Raw genomic sequence first — 20,286 nt, 5'->3', positions numbered from 1 at the left:
CCATACTTCCAAAACAATGAAAGAGAGTTAATCACTTTTACTATGGTCGTCCAAAGTGGCTGCTTCTTTCTAGTAAGTGATTTTTTTCAAAGTGATGCTTACTCTTTCATCTTCATGAGTTTTCCCTATCAAAGGAACGCACGCAGTTCAAGTGTCTCCTTCCACAAGGGGCCTCAAGCATACTGACAGCTGCCCCATTTCACGATCATCACACATGGTGGCATTGGTGGAGCCCAGCTCCGAGTGAGCACGTCTACCTCTCCGGCCAGCCTTACCTCCCACCTCTTTCCTCTCAGACCCTGTGGGCCATCAGCCTGGGGTCTAGGAGGGTCTAAAACACACCCTGTGCATCCTTCTTGGAGACCTTTGTTCCTTCTGCCTAGAACACAGTTTCAATGACTTCCTGGAAATCTCTACATTCCATAGGAATCTTCCTGATGCCTGCCACCACCCTGACCTATTTCTTTTCCTGTATTCCCTTTCTTCACTAATGTCATGCCACCCACCTAGTGCCCGAGTTAAAACTTCCATTTCTTTTGACTCCTTCTTCCACCTACAATAGGTCACCAAGTCCTGTAAATCCTACTTGTGAAACCATCAAACCATACCTCCTCTTCTGAGTCATCCCTGACCAACTCAGTCAGAATTAGGTGTTCCCATGGCAAGTGGTTTATAACTGTGAGTACGGCAGGTAATCGTTTACAAACCTGTTGATTCCGGGGATCTCTTTGCCCCACCAGATCATAGGCTTCTTGAGGGCAGGCGATGTGACTTTCCTGTTTATATGTTTAGTTTCTTGGAACATGATAGGCATTAAATTAATATTTTGTTTACAAATATTTCATCATAAAATATAAACATATGCAAAATAGAGAAAATAGTGTAATGAACTGACATGTACTCAACACCCAGCTTCAACTATTATCAACACCAATTTTGTTTCATTTACATTCCCCTAGCCATTTCCTCCAACGCGCACACACACACCCTGGACTATTTTAGAGCAAATGCAGCACATCGTATCATTCCATCCAGAAATACTGAAGTAAATATTGCTAAGAGATAAAAACTTTCTTCTTTCTTTTTAAACATGAGTGCAATATCATTATCACACCTCACTGTCCCTCAAAGCAATTAACTAAAATCCTTTAATGTCAACAAATACCCAGTTAGGATTCAGAATTCCCCAGATGTCTCCCAGATGTTTTTTACACTTTGTTTATACCAATCAGGATATTTTCAAGGCTCGTTTATTGTATCTGGTTGGTATGTGTCTAGTTAATAGTTTTTGGATGAATGGATGGATGAATTAAGCCTTCATATCTTCTCTCTCCCCTGGTCCAAATTGTACCCATTTTACAAAGACCCATCTATCTGATGCCAGAATCTGTTCAGGCTCATCTCTGATACCCCAGCTAAAAATAACCTCTCCCTTTTCTCATAGCATTTTTCATAAATGTCTCTTGCTTGTATTACATTTAATGTATTAAAGATTTTGTCAAGACAGCTTATCTCCCCTATGAAGTTTCCAGCTCCTTGAAGTAAGTAAACTGCCTTCATCACTGCTGTGTAGCTAGTGAGTTTGGCCACCTGTTGCTTGTATGGCCTAGGGCAAGTTATAAACTCAGGTGTCTTCAAACTTTTTTTTCTGGTGACTATAGTAAAAAGAAAAATAAAAGAGATTAAAAACAATAACAAAAAAATTTAAAGCAAAACGTTTTGCTCACATGCTCCCTAAAATAATTTTGAAAACCTATTTACCCTCTCACATATTGTAGGTTGATACCTAAACTTTTTTCATTGCGTGTTTAGTTACAAAGGAAGTTATTTCTAGTATAGAGGAAATATTGACATTCTAAAATAACATGGTTACATCACTTTTTGAGTCTGTCCAATTGAATCTGAATACAATAGTCATTTCATACCCACCATCGGCTGTTTTAAAAATACATGATGAATATCTTTAACACTCGGAAATTTTATGTCATTCCTTTTTTCTCCTTAAACTCGTATCTCCATTCCATTTTTCCCACAGACTGTCATAATATAACATTTTATGCTTATAAATCGGTTTTTGATCTCTCTCTATAATTCTCTGCAACAAACATATAAACATAAATTAAAATTAATCTTTTCTTTTTACCTTTTGATCCCCTTGCCTCTGGCAACCACCAATCAATTCTCTGTATCTATTAGCTTTTTTGTGTGTTTTCTTTCTTAGATTCCATATAGAAAAGAGATCATACAGTATTTATCTTTCTCTGTCTGACTTATTTCACTTAGCATAATACCCTGAAGGTCCATCCATGTTGTTGCAAATGGCAAGGTTTCATTCTTTTTTATGGCTGAATAATATTCCATTGTATATATAAAACCACATCTTCTTTATCCATTCACCCATTGATGGACAGTTTGGTTGTTTCTACATTTTGGCTATTGCAGTTAATGCTGCAATGAACATGGGGATGCATATATCTTTTTGAGTTAGTGTTTTGGGGTTTTTTTTTTTTGATAAATACCCAGAAATGGAATTGTTGGATCATATGGTGGTTCGATTTTTAATTTTTGAGGAACCTTCGTACTGTTATCTATAGTGGCTGCACCAATTTACATTCCCACCAATAGCCGGAGCAATTAAATTGAAGTTTTAAAATTTCCCATCACCATAAGGCCCTATGGGTTTAAAAAAGTTTTCTGCATGGAATTATCTTTAATACATAATTGATTTAAAAAACTATTTTATAAAATTTGAAAAATAATTTAAGTATACAGTGTAAAATGTTTTGGAAATGTATCTTAAAGATGGATGAGGTGTTTCTTAATTAGTTCATGCATTTGTGTATAAATGGTACTTATTGCTAGAATGACATAGGGTTCAGTATCGATTTTATTTTATTCTTTTTTTACTTTTTAAAAATGTAAACACCAAGAAACTTTGGTCACAGAAAGTGTTAGAAAGAAATGAGAATTTTTCTCACAGCACTGTCATACAATTCTTTGTATTTCTTCTGAGTTGTGTACCCAAAATCCCATTGTGATCTATCATCAAAAATTAATTTTAATGCTTTGTTAGCCGACAATTCCATGAGATCCTTCAGCAATTTTGTTGAAAGCCAAGAGTTAGAAACCACCTGTATTGCAAAAGGTCTTGTTAAGCAGTAATTAGGGTCATTCATCTTTCCACACCAATACCCTTATTTTGGCTGGTCACTTTCTTAGGTACCCAGAGATCCTAAGAAAGGCAGATTAGTGACCGAGGGGGCAGGATGGGGGGGGGGGAGCGGGTAGGGGAGAGGAATGTTTTTCTTTTGTAAAATGAGAGAAGAGCTGTTGACAAAGACAGGGTGGGAAAGGAGCAGCCACTTGCAGGAGATACAGTGTTCTCCGGAGATCCATGGTAGGAAGTTGAACGTCTAGAAATTGATTTCCGTACAACTGAATGTGCCTATGGACCCCTTGCAATTCTTTGCATATCCCCAGTGATATTCATAACCTAGTTTGACTTAATTTCCTCATCCTAGTTTCCACATCTGCAATTTGGGACTGGCATTATCTAAATCACAGGATAAATATGAGGATGGAATTAAATTACATATCACATGTAAAGAACCTAGTATAATGTAAGGTCGGTATTCAGCAAATATTAAATTCCTTCTCCACCTTTTCACCTTGATATGCCCATTTTTACACAAATATGACTGATAATTTTTTACAGTCTAAAAATCATGTTAGAAAGTAAGTTATATGACTTGCTCAAAATTACACATGAAATCAATAAAAGTGAGCTGAAAATTGAATTCAGGATATTTCCTCTGTATTTTTTTTTAAACTTTCAGACATTTTAAATAAGAAAAGTACGAAGAATAATATTACAAACACTCATGCTCCTGCCACTCTGAATTAACACCCGTTAACACTTTATAGTTACTTTAAGTCTCTCTTTTGGAAAATTAGATCATTAAATATTACAGTTAAGTATCTAATATTGGCCACTGCCTTCAGCCCTACCCCCTTCTCTCTCCTGAATCAACCACTCTTATGAGTTGGTTTTGGTTTGATTTTATGTTTAACGTACACTACCGGCACCATTAGTATGTATCATTCTGCAACTTATTTTTGTTTATCTGCTTGACTCAACATCATGACTTTATTTATTCCTCTCCTTCTCTCCCTGCCACCATCATTTTAGAGGTTATACATTCTCTTTAGATCATTTAGTCCAATGGAATGAGCATCTCTATCCTTCTCCCAAACAACTTCTCCCCCCACCACCCCCAAGTCTGGTGTTTTTGTGGTTTGTGATTTTAGTTCCAATTTTTGTTTTGTTTTGTTTCATAGAACATGTTGACTTGGTACATTTGTATATTGCAATATGTTGATTTGATATATTTATCACAATATAACTGCCATTATAGCCTTAATAAAGCCTGTTTGTTTTTTAATTGAGGTATAATTCACCTACCATGAAATTCACCCTTTTAAAGTCTATAATTCATTAGTTTCTAGCATTCACAGAGTTGTGCAACCATCGCCACTATCTAATAATTCCAGGACATTTCCTTCACCCCAGAACAAACCCCAGTAGCAGTCACTTCCCCAGTCATGTTCCATCCTCCCTTCCAGCTCCTGGCAACCACTAATCCACTTTCATTCTCCTGTTCTGGCATTTGCCTATTCTGGATGTTTCATGTAAATGAAATTATACAATATGTGCCCTTTTGTGTCTGGCTTCTTTCACTTAGCATAATGTTTTCAAGGTTCAGCCTTTTTATTTCTGATCATTGCATGGGTATTTTGTTTGTCCATTCTATTTTGTTTACCCATTTATCAGTTGAAGGACATTTGAGTTGTTTCTACTTTTTAGCTATTGTGAATAAAGCTGCTATGAATATTTGTGTACAACTGTTTGTATGGACATATGTTTTCAATTCTCTTGGATACAGAGCTAGGAGTGGAATTGCTGGGTCAAATGGTAAGTAAGTCTGTTTAAACTTTTGGGGAACTGCCAAACTGTTTTCCAAAGCGGCTGCACCATTTTACAATTCCACCAGTAATGTACTGAGGCAGGCTGGAACCTGGGACCTGGGACCCTGGTCTGCAACATTTGCACTGGGAGGGAGCAACAGAATACAAAGAAACCAATAAGGGACTAAAAATAACTGCGCACGCGCAGTTGGGGCGAGTTATGAACAGTAAGATACAAAAAGATCAAAAACCCAGTTGCCACTTCTGAGGTGTAGGGAGCAAAAGCAGGGTACCAGGAGCAGAAACACGATACTGCTCATGATCCCTGTGCACAGCACCACCAAGGGGGTGGGCAGACCACCCAAGCCACCCGACCCGCCCGAACCTGGACCCGCCCCTACCCTCACTCCATCTAAGGAACCAGCTCACCCCCCTTCCTCCTCAGGGAGTGAGCAAGGGAAACAGTTACCGGTTTTCGTCCCCTCCCGCTGCAGCACGAGTCCTAATAAATCCTTGCCTGAATTTTCCGTCTGACCTCCTGTCAATTTCTATTGATTAAGGAGGCCAAGAACTCCCGTTGGTAACAATATGAAGGTTCCAGTCTCTTCACATTCTCACCAACACTTGTTACTGCCTGTCTTTTTTAGTATAGCTATGCTGGTGTGTGTAAAGTGTGTCTCACTGTGGTTTTGATTTGCATTTCCCTAACGACAAATGATGCTTGTCAATCTTTGCAAAAAAGCCACGTGGCATTTTGATAGAGATTGCGTTGAATTTGTAGATCAGTTTGGTAAGTACTGTCATTTTTCACAAATTAAGTCTTCTAATCCATCAACACGGGGTGTCTTTCCATTTATTAAGCCTACTTTAAACAGTATTTTTAGTGTTCAGAATATAGGTTTTATACTTTTTTGGTTAAATTTATTCTTGAGCATTTTATCCTTTTGATGCTGTAATAAATGGAATTGTTTTCTTAAGCCCACTATTGGATTGTTCATTGCTAGGGTATCGAATTACAGTTGATTTGTACGTATTGATCTTCTACCCTGCAACTCTCTTGAACTCATTTATTAGTTCTAATAGGTTTGTTTCTTGCCTCTGTAGGATCTTTCACATACAAGATCACGTTATCTGTAAGTAGTGATAGATTTACTTCTTTCTTTCCAATCTGGATGCCTTTTATTTCTCTTTCTAGCCTGATTCCACTGGCTAGAGCCTCCAGTACCAAGCAGAGTAGAAGTGCTAAGAATGAACATCCTTATCCTGTAGCTGATCTTACAGAGAAAGCTTTCAGGTTTTCACCATTAAATATTATGTTAGTGGTGGATTTTTTTGTAGAGGAAGTTTCTCTCTCTTGCTAGTTTGTTGAGTGTTTTTTATCATGAAGGGATGTTGGATTTTGTCAAATGCTTTTTCTGAGTATATTGAGTGTATTGTCCTTTATTCCATTGATGTAGATATCCTCTATCAATTCTACTGATTCGGTTGATATGTTGTCTTACGGTAGTTGTCTTTCTGATGTTAAATAAATTAACCTGGTATTCTTGAGATAAATCTCACTTGGTCAGGTGTATAATACTATTTATATATTTATACATAGTTAACTTTAGTTTGCTAGTATTTTATTGAGGATTTTGGCATCTATATTCATCAGAGATACAGGCGTATAGTTTTTTCTTTCTTGTGATGTCTTCATTTGGCTTTGGTATCAGGGCAATACTGGCCTCACAGAATGAGTCAGGAAGGGTTTCCTTCTTTTCCACTTTTTGGAAGAGTTTGTGAAGAATTGGTCTTAATTCTTTTCTGAATATTTGATAAAAATTCTCCAGTGAAGCTATCTAGTCCTAGGCTTCTCTTTGTATGAAAGTTTAAAATTACTAATTCAGTCTCTTTATTTATTATAGCACTTTTCAGGTTTCCTGGTTCTTTAGTCAATTTTATCAGTTTGTGTCTTTCTAGGAATTTTTCTATAGCATCTTGGTTAATTTGTTGGCCTATATTTGTTCATCGTATTCACTTATTATCCTTTTAATTTCTGTAAGGTCAGCAGTAATGTAACTTCTTTCATTTCTGATTTTAGGAATTTGAGTCTTCTCTATTTTTCCCTTGTCATTCTAAATAAAGGCCTTCGATTTTGTTAATATTTTCAAAGAAACATCTTTTCGTTTTGTTGTATCGATTTTCTATTCTTTATTCAATTGGTTTCTTTTTTTCAATTGATTTATGATCATATGTTCTGATTTCAAAATCTACTATTTTTGAAAATACAAAATACATAATTTTATGTATGCTAATTTCTCTTTTTTTATCTTTGGAAATTTTGTGGGGTTTTTGTTTATATTCTTTCTTTTCCTCAACTTTTTATTTTGAAATATGGACAACATTTAGAAAAGTTGCAACAACAGTATAATGAAAAGCCATATACCCTTCACCAAAATTCACCAACTGTTACTATCTTTCCACATTTGCTTTATCTATGTGTGGATGTCTATATCCATCTATATATGTATGTGTCTATCTGTCTATCTGCACTGTCTGGTACTTGTGGTTACATATGATATGACACTTTACCCCTAAATACTTGAACATGCATTTTCTAAAAACTAGGGTGTATGCCTATATAGCCCCACTACAATGATCACACTTGGGAAATTTAACGTTGTTATAAAAATATCATTGAATTTGCATCCATCATCAAATTTCCCTGGTTGTTCCAATAATATCCTTTACAGCTGTTTTAAATCCAGAACCCAATCAAGAATCCAGCACTGCGTGTCATGTCTCTTTAGTCTGCTTTGATCTAGAACAATTTCCCAGCCTTATTTTTTCAATTTCATGATATTGACAATTTGAAGAGTCCCGATCAGTTTTTCTTCTAGAATGCCCCTCGATTTAGATTTGTCTGACTGTTTATATTTTGACAGGAATACAGGGTAAGTGATGTGTTCTTAGTGCGTTACATCAGAAGGTACACGACATCAGCTTGTCCCATCACTGTAAATGGGAGTTTTGATCACTTGGTTCAGGTGGTTTCCACCATACTTCTCCATTGTAAGGGTTCCTTTTCCCCTTGTAATTAATAAGAAATCTGTGAAGTGATATTCTGAGACAGTGTGAATATCCTAGTCTTCAACATGCTTTCATCTGATAGTTTGAGCATCCATTGATGATTTTTGCCTGAATCAGTCATTAGTGTGGTGGTTATAAAATGACTTTCTAGTTCTGTCATTTCTTCTACATTTATTGGTCGGAATTATCCTGTAAATAAGAGCTTTCCCTTCTCCTCCCACTTCTTTTGACCTGTCTTTCCAGTATTAGTGTGGACTCATAGGTTCTTTACTATTATTCAATGTGTTGTAATTCATTTCTGCTATTATTCATTCTGATACTGACATTATCTGAAATTTAGCTAGTGGGGGCCCCTTCTAGCCAGCTCCTGCGTCTTTTATTTTCTATAAAAGTCTATTAAATTTGGGGCATTTCTTTGCTCTTTCACATAAGATGTTCCAGGCTCACTTTGTAAATTCCTTGCCCTGAACATGGAATGAGCCACTTCTTCAAGGAGATCAAGCTTCTTTTGGTGAGGAACAGCATGGTAGACAGGGAGATGTGCTGTCCACATCACCCTGTAGGAAAGGACTTACTGATCAGCCGTAGGGAGTGTGGTCAGTGGGCAGCCTCCAGCTGTCAGCTCCTTCGGGGTCTGCCTCAGCTGCAAAACTGCTTCACCCATGGACATGCCCTTCCTGGGGCAGCCCACATCCAGAGACTTAGTGAGACAGGGGGATAAAGGCTCAGCTTTTCACTTTGATGTAGGAAAGGTATTTTGGAGCAAAATACCAGCTCAGAGCTCCTTGTTGGTTTGATTGAAGTTTGTCAGGCTTGCAATCTTCTTCCTCTTCTCAATCCTGCTTCCTCTCCCCATCTTTGTGCATTTATTGATCCCTAGTAAGAACTTGTACTTCAAACTCCATCCCAGTGCCTGTTTGCAGAGAACTCAAACCAACGCATGTGGTATTTAGAATATAAGATCTAGGCACTGTGTGCTCATTGCAACTGGGATGTCATTGCCCCTAGGCCCTTTTTAGTAGATACATATGTTTTAAAATCATGAGTTCATACTCAGGTTAGTTTTTTTGTTTATATTGAACTTTAGTTTTTTCTCATACTAATTCAATTCTGTTTCCTGTATATGTAAAATATTAATGTAGCTAACAGACAAAATATACAGAAGCACACTCAGTGAAGTCCCATTGCCCTCTCTTGCCTCCCATCTTCTCACTTTAGGCAATCAGTTTCCTTAATTTCTGGTTTATCCTTCCTGCAAAATACATTTTCAGACATTAGCTTATACCTATTTCACTTTCTTTCTTACACAAAAGGTAGCATACCATATATGGTATTTGGTGTCTTGCAAATATAATACAGTCTTTGAAGATTTTACACGACCTTGCTTCACAGTTCTTTTTAGATCATTCCGTTATCTTCATTTCCTCCAATACTGGGTCGGTTGGCCACTTTTCATGCTGCCCAACTTCCCATAAATGGCACAGTTTTGTTTGGGAGCTAGTCTTCTATAGGGAGTTTCTTCCACGTGCCCATCCCTGATGGGGGTGGTTTCTCAGTTGCCTCAGGTCTGGCTCCTTGAGTTAACGAGCAGCTCAGCTCAAGGCTCCTTCCTGCAGGATTTAGCAGTTCTAATGCCCATATCCACGTGGCACAAACCCAGGTACAGGTCTCATGTTAGAGTTTCTCTGCTTCATCTCCTACCTGGGGCAAACAGGAGATCCTGGCCCAATCCCGGTGGGTACTTGGAGCTCTTTTAGCCATTGCTTGCAGGGAGAATGGTCGTAGGCCATGGCTTCACATTGGGATCCTGGATCCAGTCCTGTACCACATTCTGGGCATGTTTGGCCCCATTCCTCTATGGACTTGGAAGTCCTGGCCCCAGCTGCCCATGTCTTACCACTGTAGTTTATGTCTATGCCATTTTTCCTCTCACATTTGATCATTATGTATTTTTAAGTAGATCTTTAAAGACTTCATAGATCATTCCTATGTGTTTGGAATAATGTGAGGAGACTTATACATATGCTCACTTCAGCATCTCCACATGAAACCATTTATTCATTTATTCAACAATTGTTTATTGAGGCCTACTATGTGCCAGGCACTGGTCTAGAATTCTGGGATACCAAAATAAACTAAGGAAATGATCATAAGTAATCAAAGCTCCCTTTCTTTTCCTTTCCACTATGTTTATTAAGAATGTGAACTTTGCCTTCATAATACAATAAAACCATTAAAATATATTCGGGTTGCTGGGATGACTTGGAGTGCCCCTCTCATCCACTTTCTCCTTCCCCTCCCTGGACCTGGATACACACTCTCAAAAGAAAAGAAGCTTTTCTGTAGAAAATAAAAACTCACCCTGAAAAGAAAGCTTTTCCTTTATTCCTGTAATTCTTCCCTTCAATTGCAGTCATGATAGTCTGGAGTCCTTGAATACTAAAGTAGACCACATAAAACTGCTTCTAGAAAAAACCCTGCCACTGACTCAATACTCTGTATTAGTCCCTATGACCTCTTGTGTAGGTGGGAGTCTTTGTTTTAATGGTAAATTATTTCAAAGAATTTACTTGTGATGATGAATTCTGTCTTCTGGGTATTTCTTTTCTGATGAACGTGTACTTAGGCTGTGTGTGTGTGACATTTTTCCTGATTATTGTGTATCACATCTTTTTATCTTTCTCTGGAAATGCTAAAATTAGATGCATTTTCAGTCTCTGGTTCAACACTGAGACAAAAGTCCTCCTCTGCTCTTTGATATTTAACAGGCTGATGTGCTGACTAATTCTGCAGCAGCTTTCTCTATTAGTTCACTTGCTAAATATAGCGGTGGACATGGTGTCTGATAAAACAAGTTAATTAAACATTACTTTTCATCCATTAATTTTTCAGTTGTTCACTGTTTCAGAGCAAACGATATCATTGGTGAAAAGGCAGTGCCACAAAAAAGCACATACCTATTCAGAATATTTAACTGTAATAGTCAACCATTTTTCTGTTATTTCAGAACTGAAAGCCACTGATAACTGTAAAACTTTTTTTTTTGATGCGGACATAGGCATCGTAGCCTAATGTTCCCTTTTTAGAATTCCGAGAGCTGAAGAAGGCCAAAGAGACCCAGCGAGGAAGCGCCAGCTTAGGCTTGGGAGGTTTGTTCTGTCTGGGGTTAAATCATGTCAATGTAATTATTTTCTTAGTCCAAATATATATATGCTTATGGTACGAATACACATAGCTTTCTCAGCCTGGGTTTAAATCGAGCTTAGAGTTGGCAGACTATTAACAGCAGTTGAATTCTGAAGAGCTAGATGATTTATGTTGTTTATTGATGAAGGGTTTTGGCGAAATTGAACAAAAATAGAGGCAAATGAATTCTTGACTTGTTTTCTAGACTGGAATGATTTAGAAGTGAGAGCCTTTCTCGGTGGAGTTAGGTCTATATTTGGGAAATGAGTAAGATGTGCTTTGCTACAAAGCTCACCATGAAGACGGCTATTAAGTAGGAGACAGTGACTGAAATTATCGTTGGTTTAAGGCATCACTTTTTCTTAGTCAGAAAGCACATTGTTAATTGCTGCAAATTCAATACATATACAGTCTCATTGAGTCTTTCCAGTAACCCTATTATCCTATTTAATAGGTGAGGAAACTGAAGGTTCAGAGAGGTTGAGCAACTTGCCAAGGGTCACACCGTTAAGAGAGGTGACCAGTATTCAAGCCCAGGCACTCTGACTCCACTACGCTGGCATAGATTGACTTCTTTTCATCTATGTGTTCCTCACCGTGGCATGTAATTTTTTTTAAGCAATGTTGGACCATGATTTACTGTTGACTTACATAATTGTTTGTAGGGGAGGGGATTTTTGATCATACATTGGCAAGATTCCCTTCTCCCTGTCACTTTTAATAAATTAGTGAATGGAAGGTTCAGAACTCTGAGACCCCAGCCGGAAGGAGTTCTTGGTGGAACCCTTTTAGTTTTTATTCAAGATATGATTTAGTAATGATCAGATATGAGCAGCTCTGGTCTCTCTGATCTCTGTTGGGAGGTTTCTGTCTTAACTTCTGAACTGTTTCAAAGGTCTGAGCAGATTCCAAAGGCCACCCCTGACCCCACCACACACACACCAATACACACAGCCACTGCCACCCACAGTCCTCTGAGGGCCAGATGTTAAGAGGCTTGGCCACAGCCAAACACTGGAGCCCCAGCTGGTCACTACCCTTCTTAGAAGAGACCTGTTTCTATCTTTTATACCCAAGAGGAGGGACACTGATGACATCCAATTACAACGTCTCCTTTCTCATTTGTGGGGCTGAGTTGCAGGTCTGTTCGCCTCTCCCTAGAGGTATTACAGCATTCTCATGACACCACGTGAGATGTAAAGCCTAAAGAACTCATGCTTTATTCCCCTTGGTTTCTCCTTAGGGACAGTGGCTCTTGCAAAGAGGGCGTTCCTAAGCCCTGCTGGACCAGGCTCTCCCACTGACAGCCTGCTTCTAGAAGATTGTCTGGGGTCTCTGACTCAATAATCAATTGGCCAATGAATTGATTAGTATTTTTTTACATACTACTAAATGCCTAGCGTGGTGCGGTCTGCTGAGGAAGACTCTGAAGAAATATAAGCACGGTCAATATCATGGAAACCCCTCCAATGGCTTCTAAAATTGGGTAAAATCAAGACCTCTTGCCATGACCTGCCTGGCCCTTGCCTTCCCCCTCCATCTCAGGTGCTACCAGGTCCCCCTCTTTCCCTGTGCTCTGGCTACACTGGCCTTTCCCTTCCTCGAACACATCAAGCTTATTTCCACTTGAGGGCCTTTGTGCTTGCTTTTCTCTCTGCCTAGAACCATCTTCCCCCACCTCCTCATATGGATGATTCCTTGTCATCAAGTCTCTAACTACCCTCTGGGTATAGTACCCACCCACCTGTGGATACGGTACCCACCTCCGGGTCGCTGTCGCATTATCCGGTGTTTCTATCATCATAGTGCCCAGAACTATGAGAACTGGGCTTGTTTATTTACCTGTTGTCTCTTTCTCCCACTAGAACATAAGCTGCACGAGCGACTCTTGTCTATTGTCCTCTGTGCCAGCCCAAGTGCCTAGAACAGCCGCTGGCATCTCACATGTGCTCAAATAAATATTTGTTACATGAACGGAAGATTGAATTCTAACTTGCTTGTTACCTGGGTCTATAAGTACATCTTAGGGGCTCAGAAGAAGAGGAGAGAAATGAAAGAAAACTTTTAAAAGGAGGTCAGAGTTCAACTGGGAGACAGGCTTTAAAAGTAATGATTCAGAGCACATTTTATTGTTTTTCGATGTAACTGATCTTTGCTTAGCTGTGGCTCATTTGAGCGCCTTTGTCACTTAGTTATATTTTAAAAGCCCAAACACATCTGTAGAGATGCCATTCCAGCAAAGAAAACCCTTTGAACATTTAGAATCATTAGCCCTTCCCTAACTTCATCTGTTTATGAATAATCCTCTTGGCATTTGAGTCAAGACAAAGTGAGGAATTGATAACTCATTAGCGGTTGACTAGTTTTGAGCAAGTAATGATTTCTCCAAGCTTTTCTCTAAATGTCAGGAGGCGTTGGAATTAGCTCAGGAGTCACAGACTCAAAGGTCACCTGGGGCCAGATGGGTCACGCAGGGAGGACCTGACAACCCGCGCCTGGTGGCCCCTTCATGTGCCATGCTGCTGTGCGGGCCTGACACAGCCAGCTTTACCCACTTCTTCAAGAAAAGCCAGAAATTCAGATTTTTACGTGAAACTGCCTGATTTTTCAATGTTGGCAACTAATCGAAATAGTTTTAAAATACCACAGGGGCCAAATAAAACATGTCTACAGGCTGACTTTGGCTCATGGACCCTGTCCTGGCTTTCTAAATTTCCTTCCAACTTCTCAAATGCCTCCAGTCTATGAAATTTCTTTTTAAAAGTTGATACAAAATCTGGGTAAACACTGAAAACCCCTCATTAGCATAGAAGCCTTTTTAAGATCAAAAGAAGACATTGTTTCAAGTGAAAGAAACTAATATTCACAGTGTACTTGAGTTCTGACCAACACACTAGATGTTTTGATGAAGTTGTTCACTATTTAATTAAGCACAGAGCAAGGGGAGCCGAAGACCTAAGGAGAGGCGAGTATGCTGGCTGTGATGTCTTAAAGCCAGGGTGGAGGAGAGATGGAGAGACTAACCTCCATAGGTGAGAGCTTGGTGTGAAATTATCTCTAGTGCAAAATCCAGAATTCATCCAGAACTTTAACAGCAGAGTCCTGAACTTGGTCTGTGAAAAAAGTTTAATTTCATTGTATCAGATTCTCAGTTCATTAAAGAAAGGAGATTCATACAGGCACCCAGGAATTTCCCATGTCCTCTAGGAAAAAAAAACTATATAGAAATACTTGTTCATTCAAGAAGCATATTAAATAATTTATTAGCAGGCAAGTAAGCAGTTTCACATTAACTTTTCTCAGGATGGGGCTGGCTTGGAATTTTTATAATATTAAATCCACTAGTGAAGTCAATTAGTTCCGCATTACCAAAACATACTAATGAGATAATTTTAAAAGCTTTGTTACTGTGCAGACCATTGTAAAACATTGGGACCCTGAAAACAGCAACCTAAAAATATGAACCATCTTTGATTTTTAACTTAGAGGTTGCTTGTGGTGAATTTTTAGCTCTTATTCAAAATGTCACAGTAACAATCTGAAAATAAAATTAAGAAAAATTCCACTCACAATAGTATCGAAGTGAATAAAATACTTAGGAATAAAATGTAAAAAAGTATAAAACTTGTATTCTGAAGAGTACAAAACATTGTACAAAGAAATTAAAGAAGACTTAAATAAATGAGGATATTCCACAGTAATGGAACAGAAGATTAAATATTGTTAAGATGGCAATATTCCTCAACTTATCTACTAATTCAATGCACTCCCTTATCAAAATTCTAACAGATTTTTTTGAAAAAAAAAATGGCAAAGCCTATCCTCAAATTGATATGGAATCAAAGGTATTCTTGAATAGCCAAAACAATACTGAAGAATAAAGTTGGGAGACTCACATATCAAAACTTACTACAAAGCTACAACAATCAAAATGGTGTGATACTGGCATAAGGATAGACATATAGAACAATGGGATGGAACTGAGTCAAGAAATTTACCCATAAACATCTATGATTAATTAATTTTTCACAAGGGTGCCAAGACAACTCAATGGAGAAAGAACAGTGCCTTTAAAAAATGTTGCTAGGAGAACTGAATATCCACGTGCAAAAGGATGAACTTGGACCCCTACTTCACACCATATACAAATATTAACTGAGAATGGATCAAAGACTTTAGTGTAAGAGCTAAGCTATACAACTCTTGGAAGAAAATATAGGAGTACATCTTGATGACCTTGAGTTAGGTAAAACCTTCTTAGATATGATACCAAAGGTACAAGGGACAAAAAGAAAAATAGATAAATTGGACTTCATCAAAACTGACAACTTCTGTGCTTCAAAAGGGCACCATCAATGAAGTGAAAAAACAACATAAAAATGTGAGAAAACATTTGCAAATCATATATCTGGAAAGGTACCCGTATACAGAATATATAAAGAACACTTTCAACTCTGTAATAAAAAGACTACCCAATTTTAAAAAATGGGTAAAAGACTTGGATAGACATTTCTCCAAAGAGGACATACAAATGACCAATAAGCACATGAAAAGATGCTCAAAATCACTAATTATTAGAGAAATGCAAATCAACACCACAATGACAGAGTAGATCTTAAAAATTCTCATCACAATGAAAAAAACTGAAACAATGTGAGGTAATGGATGTCAACTAAACTTATTGTGCTAATTACTTTGCAATGTGTACATATATCAAATCATTATGTTGTACACCTTAAACTAATACAATGTTATATGTCAATTACATATCAATAAAACTAGAAAGAAATTAAGTGAAAATTAATTTTAGTAAGGAAAAAGCAAATGTTGGAGAAAGATGTGGAAAAATTGGAATTCTGTACACTGTTGGTGGGAATGTAAAATGATATAACCACTATGGAAAACAACATGGCAGTTCCTCAAAAAATTAAACATTGAATTACCACATGATCCAGCCATTCCACTTCTGGCTATCTACCCAAAAGAACTGAAAGCAGGCTCTTGAAGGGATATTTGTATACACACATTCATAGCAGTATTATTTACAACCGTCAAGGGGTGGAAGCATCCAAGTGTCCATTGATGGATGAATGGATAAACAAAATGTAGTATACACATACTATGGAACATTATTTAGCCTTAAAAAGGAAGCAAATTCTGATGCATGCAACAACATAGATGAACCTTGAGAACATCATGCTAAGTGAAATAAGCTAGTCAAAAAAGACAAATATTGTATGATTCCACTTATGTGAAGTACCTAGAGTAGTCAAATTCATAGAGACAGAAAATACAATGGCAGTTGCCAGGGGCTGAGGGGAGGAGGAATGAGGAGGTGTTGTTTAATGGGTACAGAGTTTCAGTTTTGTAAGATGAAAAGAGTTCTGGAGATGGATGGTGATGATAGTTGCACAACAATGTGAATTTACTTGATGCCATTGAACTGTACACTTAAAAATAGTAAAGATGGTCAATTTTATGTTTTGCGTATTTTGCACAAATAGAAATATTTTTTTAATTGGCAAAGGATCTAATAGATACTTCTCCAAGGGAAATATAGAAATGGCCAATAAGCACGTGAATAAAGGCTCAACATCTTTAGCCACTAGGGAAATGAAGATCAAAACCATAACGAGATATCAGTCCACACCTCCTAGGATGGCTATAATCAAAAAGACAGATAATAACTTGTATTCCCCAGGATGTGAAAAAATTGGAACCTTCACGTATTACTCGTGGAAAAACAGCAACCGCTTTGGAAAATAGTTTGGCAGTTCCTCAAAAAGCTAAACGTGGACTTAACGCATGTCCCAGCTATTTTACCCCTAGGTGTACATCCAAGAAAATGAAAACATGTGAACACATGCTATACATACTATGTTCATAGGGACATTATTTATAATAGCGAAAAAGTGGAAATAAGGCAAATGTTAAATGGATAAATGGATAAAGTGTGGTATATTTATATAATGGAATGTTGTTCGTCAATAAAAAGGAATGAAGTACTGATACGTGGTACAATATGGATGAACCTTGAAAACACGCTAAGTAAAAGAAAGCAGTCACAAAACCCCACATATGTATGGTTCCTTTCGTATGAAATGTCCAGAATTAGAGACAGAAGGTAGGTAAGTGTCTGCCTAGGGCAGGGAGTTGCAGCGGAGGGGAGGATGTCTGCTAATGGCTACAGTGTTTCTTTTTAGGATGTTGAGAATGTTTCAAAACTGATTGTGGTGATGGTTGCACAATTCTATGAATATACTAAAACCCATTGGACTATATACATTTTAAATGGGTGAATTGTCTGGCATGTGAATTATATCTCAATAAAGCTGTTAAAATGTGATGTTATTCTTCTACCTTTCCAAAGATCGCAGATTTATTTATTTCACAAATATTGATAGAGAATCTACTAGATGCCATATAGTGTGCTAGGTGACTTTGGAGCCCAAAACCCTACATTTTACACCGGTATTGTCACAAAGAGTTTTCAGTACAGTATATGTGCACCAATAACACATGGAAGAGACTGAAGCCTGAACCCGGAGAGGTACCACAGGTTCTGATGAGGATAAGATCAATTCTTAATGGAGGTGGCATCATTTGAGGCATTGAAAGGGAGGGGGATCTTAACAGGAGTAGTTCAATGAGAAAGGCATTCTAGCTGTGCGTGGTGGGGAGGGCAGGATGGGGGTAACAATGCACAGCAGAAACAATGGGAGGGAGAAGCACCTACTGTGTTTAGGACATGTCAATTACCCCAGTTGGCCAGGAGGTGAAAACCATGGTTTAGGGACCCCCTAAGTCAGGACAGGTAGGTTATGTCATATCCTGGAGGGCACTGAATGCCATGCTAAAGATTTTGGACTTGCCTCACTGGGCTAGAAAGAAGCATGAAGGCTTTTGAGCAGGGGCGTTACTTGAGCAGAACTGTGCTTTAGACAGATACCCTTGTCCCCTCCTCCTGCCCAACCCTCACCCTGAATTACATGGCACCATCTACACCTCTCGTTCTCAAGCAGGAGATCTGAGCAAAAGGACTAGAAAAGCTCATGACTTGAAGACACCCAGCACAGCACAGCACAGAGGAGGCTGAAAGATCAGAACAATAGGGATTTACGAAAAGATCTGAAACCTTCCGGAAAAGCAGTTACGTGTGATACAAAGGAGAATCAGCGCAGTGTTAGACTGCTCAAGAACACTAGATGCTAGAAGGTCGTTGAGCCATGTCATAAAAAATGTGAGGAAAAATTAAATTTTCAACCACGAACTCGTTGCAAAAGCAAAGGATCAGAAACTCTCTTGTGCGCATCTTAGGAACTACTGGAAGATATGCTCTAGCAAAGGGAGGAAATTAAACAAGACTGGAGAAGAAATGGGATTCAGGACACCGGATCCCACCTGGGAGAATGGCATGGGGAAGTTTTGGGATGACAGCTGTGCAGCAGACCTGAAGTGTAGACCAGTGTGGGAAGATGGGAGACCCTAGGAAGGTGATTTCTGGGGGTGAAAAAGAGGACTTGATGGAATATCTAATATATGGAGAAGTTATAAAGAATTTAGGATATGTGGATGATACATAAGGTAAAAGAAAACAAAATACAAGGTAATTAGAGGTTCCAGAAAAAAAAATATTACAAGACAGAAAAAAAAATCCTATTACTTGACTCCACAATAAATGATATTAACATAGTTGTGATGATGATGTAAATGCTTGTTTTATTTTAAAATATAATTACAACACTACTATATAGTGTAAGATTGTTATTCATCTATTTAGTGATCTTCTAGCACAATAAAAAGTCAATAGGTAATGTCTGAAACGGATGAATCTAGAAATACCAATAAAATCATACTTTAAAGAAATGCAGTCATAATTACTAGAAGAAACAACTTAAAGTATTTAACTGCTTGCTTTTGTGGCACAGAAGTAGGGTGTGAGAAAATGTGGGTAGAGGGACTGTGGCTTTTCATTATGCAATATTTGATTCTGAATTATTCATTTTTTATAATTTTCATATATGAATACATATATTTTGGGGAGGAGATAATTAGGTTTATTATTTATTTTTAGAGGAGGGCCTGGGGATTGAACCCACCACCTTGTGCATGCTAAGCATGTGCTCTACCACTGAGCTATACCCTCCTTCCTATGAACACGTTTTAAATTATGCAATTATTTAAAAATCTAGCCCAGGATGTGCTAGGAAGTTTGACCTGGAGAGGGCTGACACTGAATTAGAAGGATAGTGTGATAATTCTGGCAAGCGGTAAGAGTCTGCACTAGGCTGGTCGGGCAAACAAGTGTTCAACCAGATTTATTGCATCCATATTTGTGAAGACCTTTTTCTGTTAGGAGTCTCATTAGAATGTCATCTCCTTCAGAGAAAGGACCTTGTGTATTTTGTTCACTGCAGTATTCCTAACGTCTAGCACAGTGGCTGGCACCTGTAGGAGCACGATAAATATTTGTTGAGTGAAGGAATGAATAAATCTTGACATAGTTTTGCAAGGCCAAATTGCATTCTTTCTGATTCCTAAGGTGATGCTTATTTCTAAAACAAATGCTCCCTAAGACCACAACCAAACAATAGCTACATCACTCTTGTCCCTCCTGTTCCAGGAAAAGACAGAATAGAGTGAGACCCACTTCATCTTACGGAAAGCAGAGTGACAGCTCGCTACAGGAGCACAGAGAAGATCTGTGATGCCGCCATGTGTATCCCCATGTAAATGGTCAGTGGGGATGGTGGATAGGGCTTGTTCTATTTGGACCTAAGAGCTTTCAGGTTTCCAAGCTTCCATTCTCTTTATCTTTAGCAAATAGACCAGGATCACATGCAGAGGTGAAATATCATGATCTGGATATTCTCAAACAAGGTATTTTAACAGAATTTTGTACAGAGTCCCCAAGGACTTAGTTGGAATTTGAGAAAGCAATAGCTCAAGAGGCTCAGGGCCTGAGAAGTAGTGTATCAAGCTATACAACTGTCTATAAGCAATGCCACGCGAGTTCTGCATCAATATATCAGAAAATACGAAAGAGATGTTGGTTACGCCCCAGCT

This window comes from Vicugna pacos, chromosome X (genome assembly GCF_048564905.1).
Source record: "Vicugna pacos chromosome X, VicPac4, whole genome shotgun sequence".
Taxonomy (NCBI): Eukaryota; Metazoa; Chordata; class Mammalia; order Artiodactyla; family Camelidae; genus Vicugna; species Vicugna pacos.
This window is presented reverse-complemented; position numbering follows the sequence as displayed.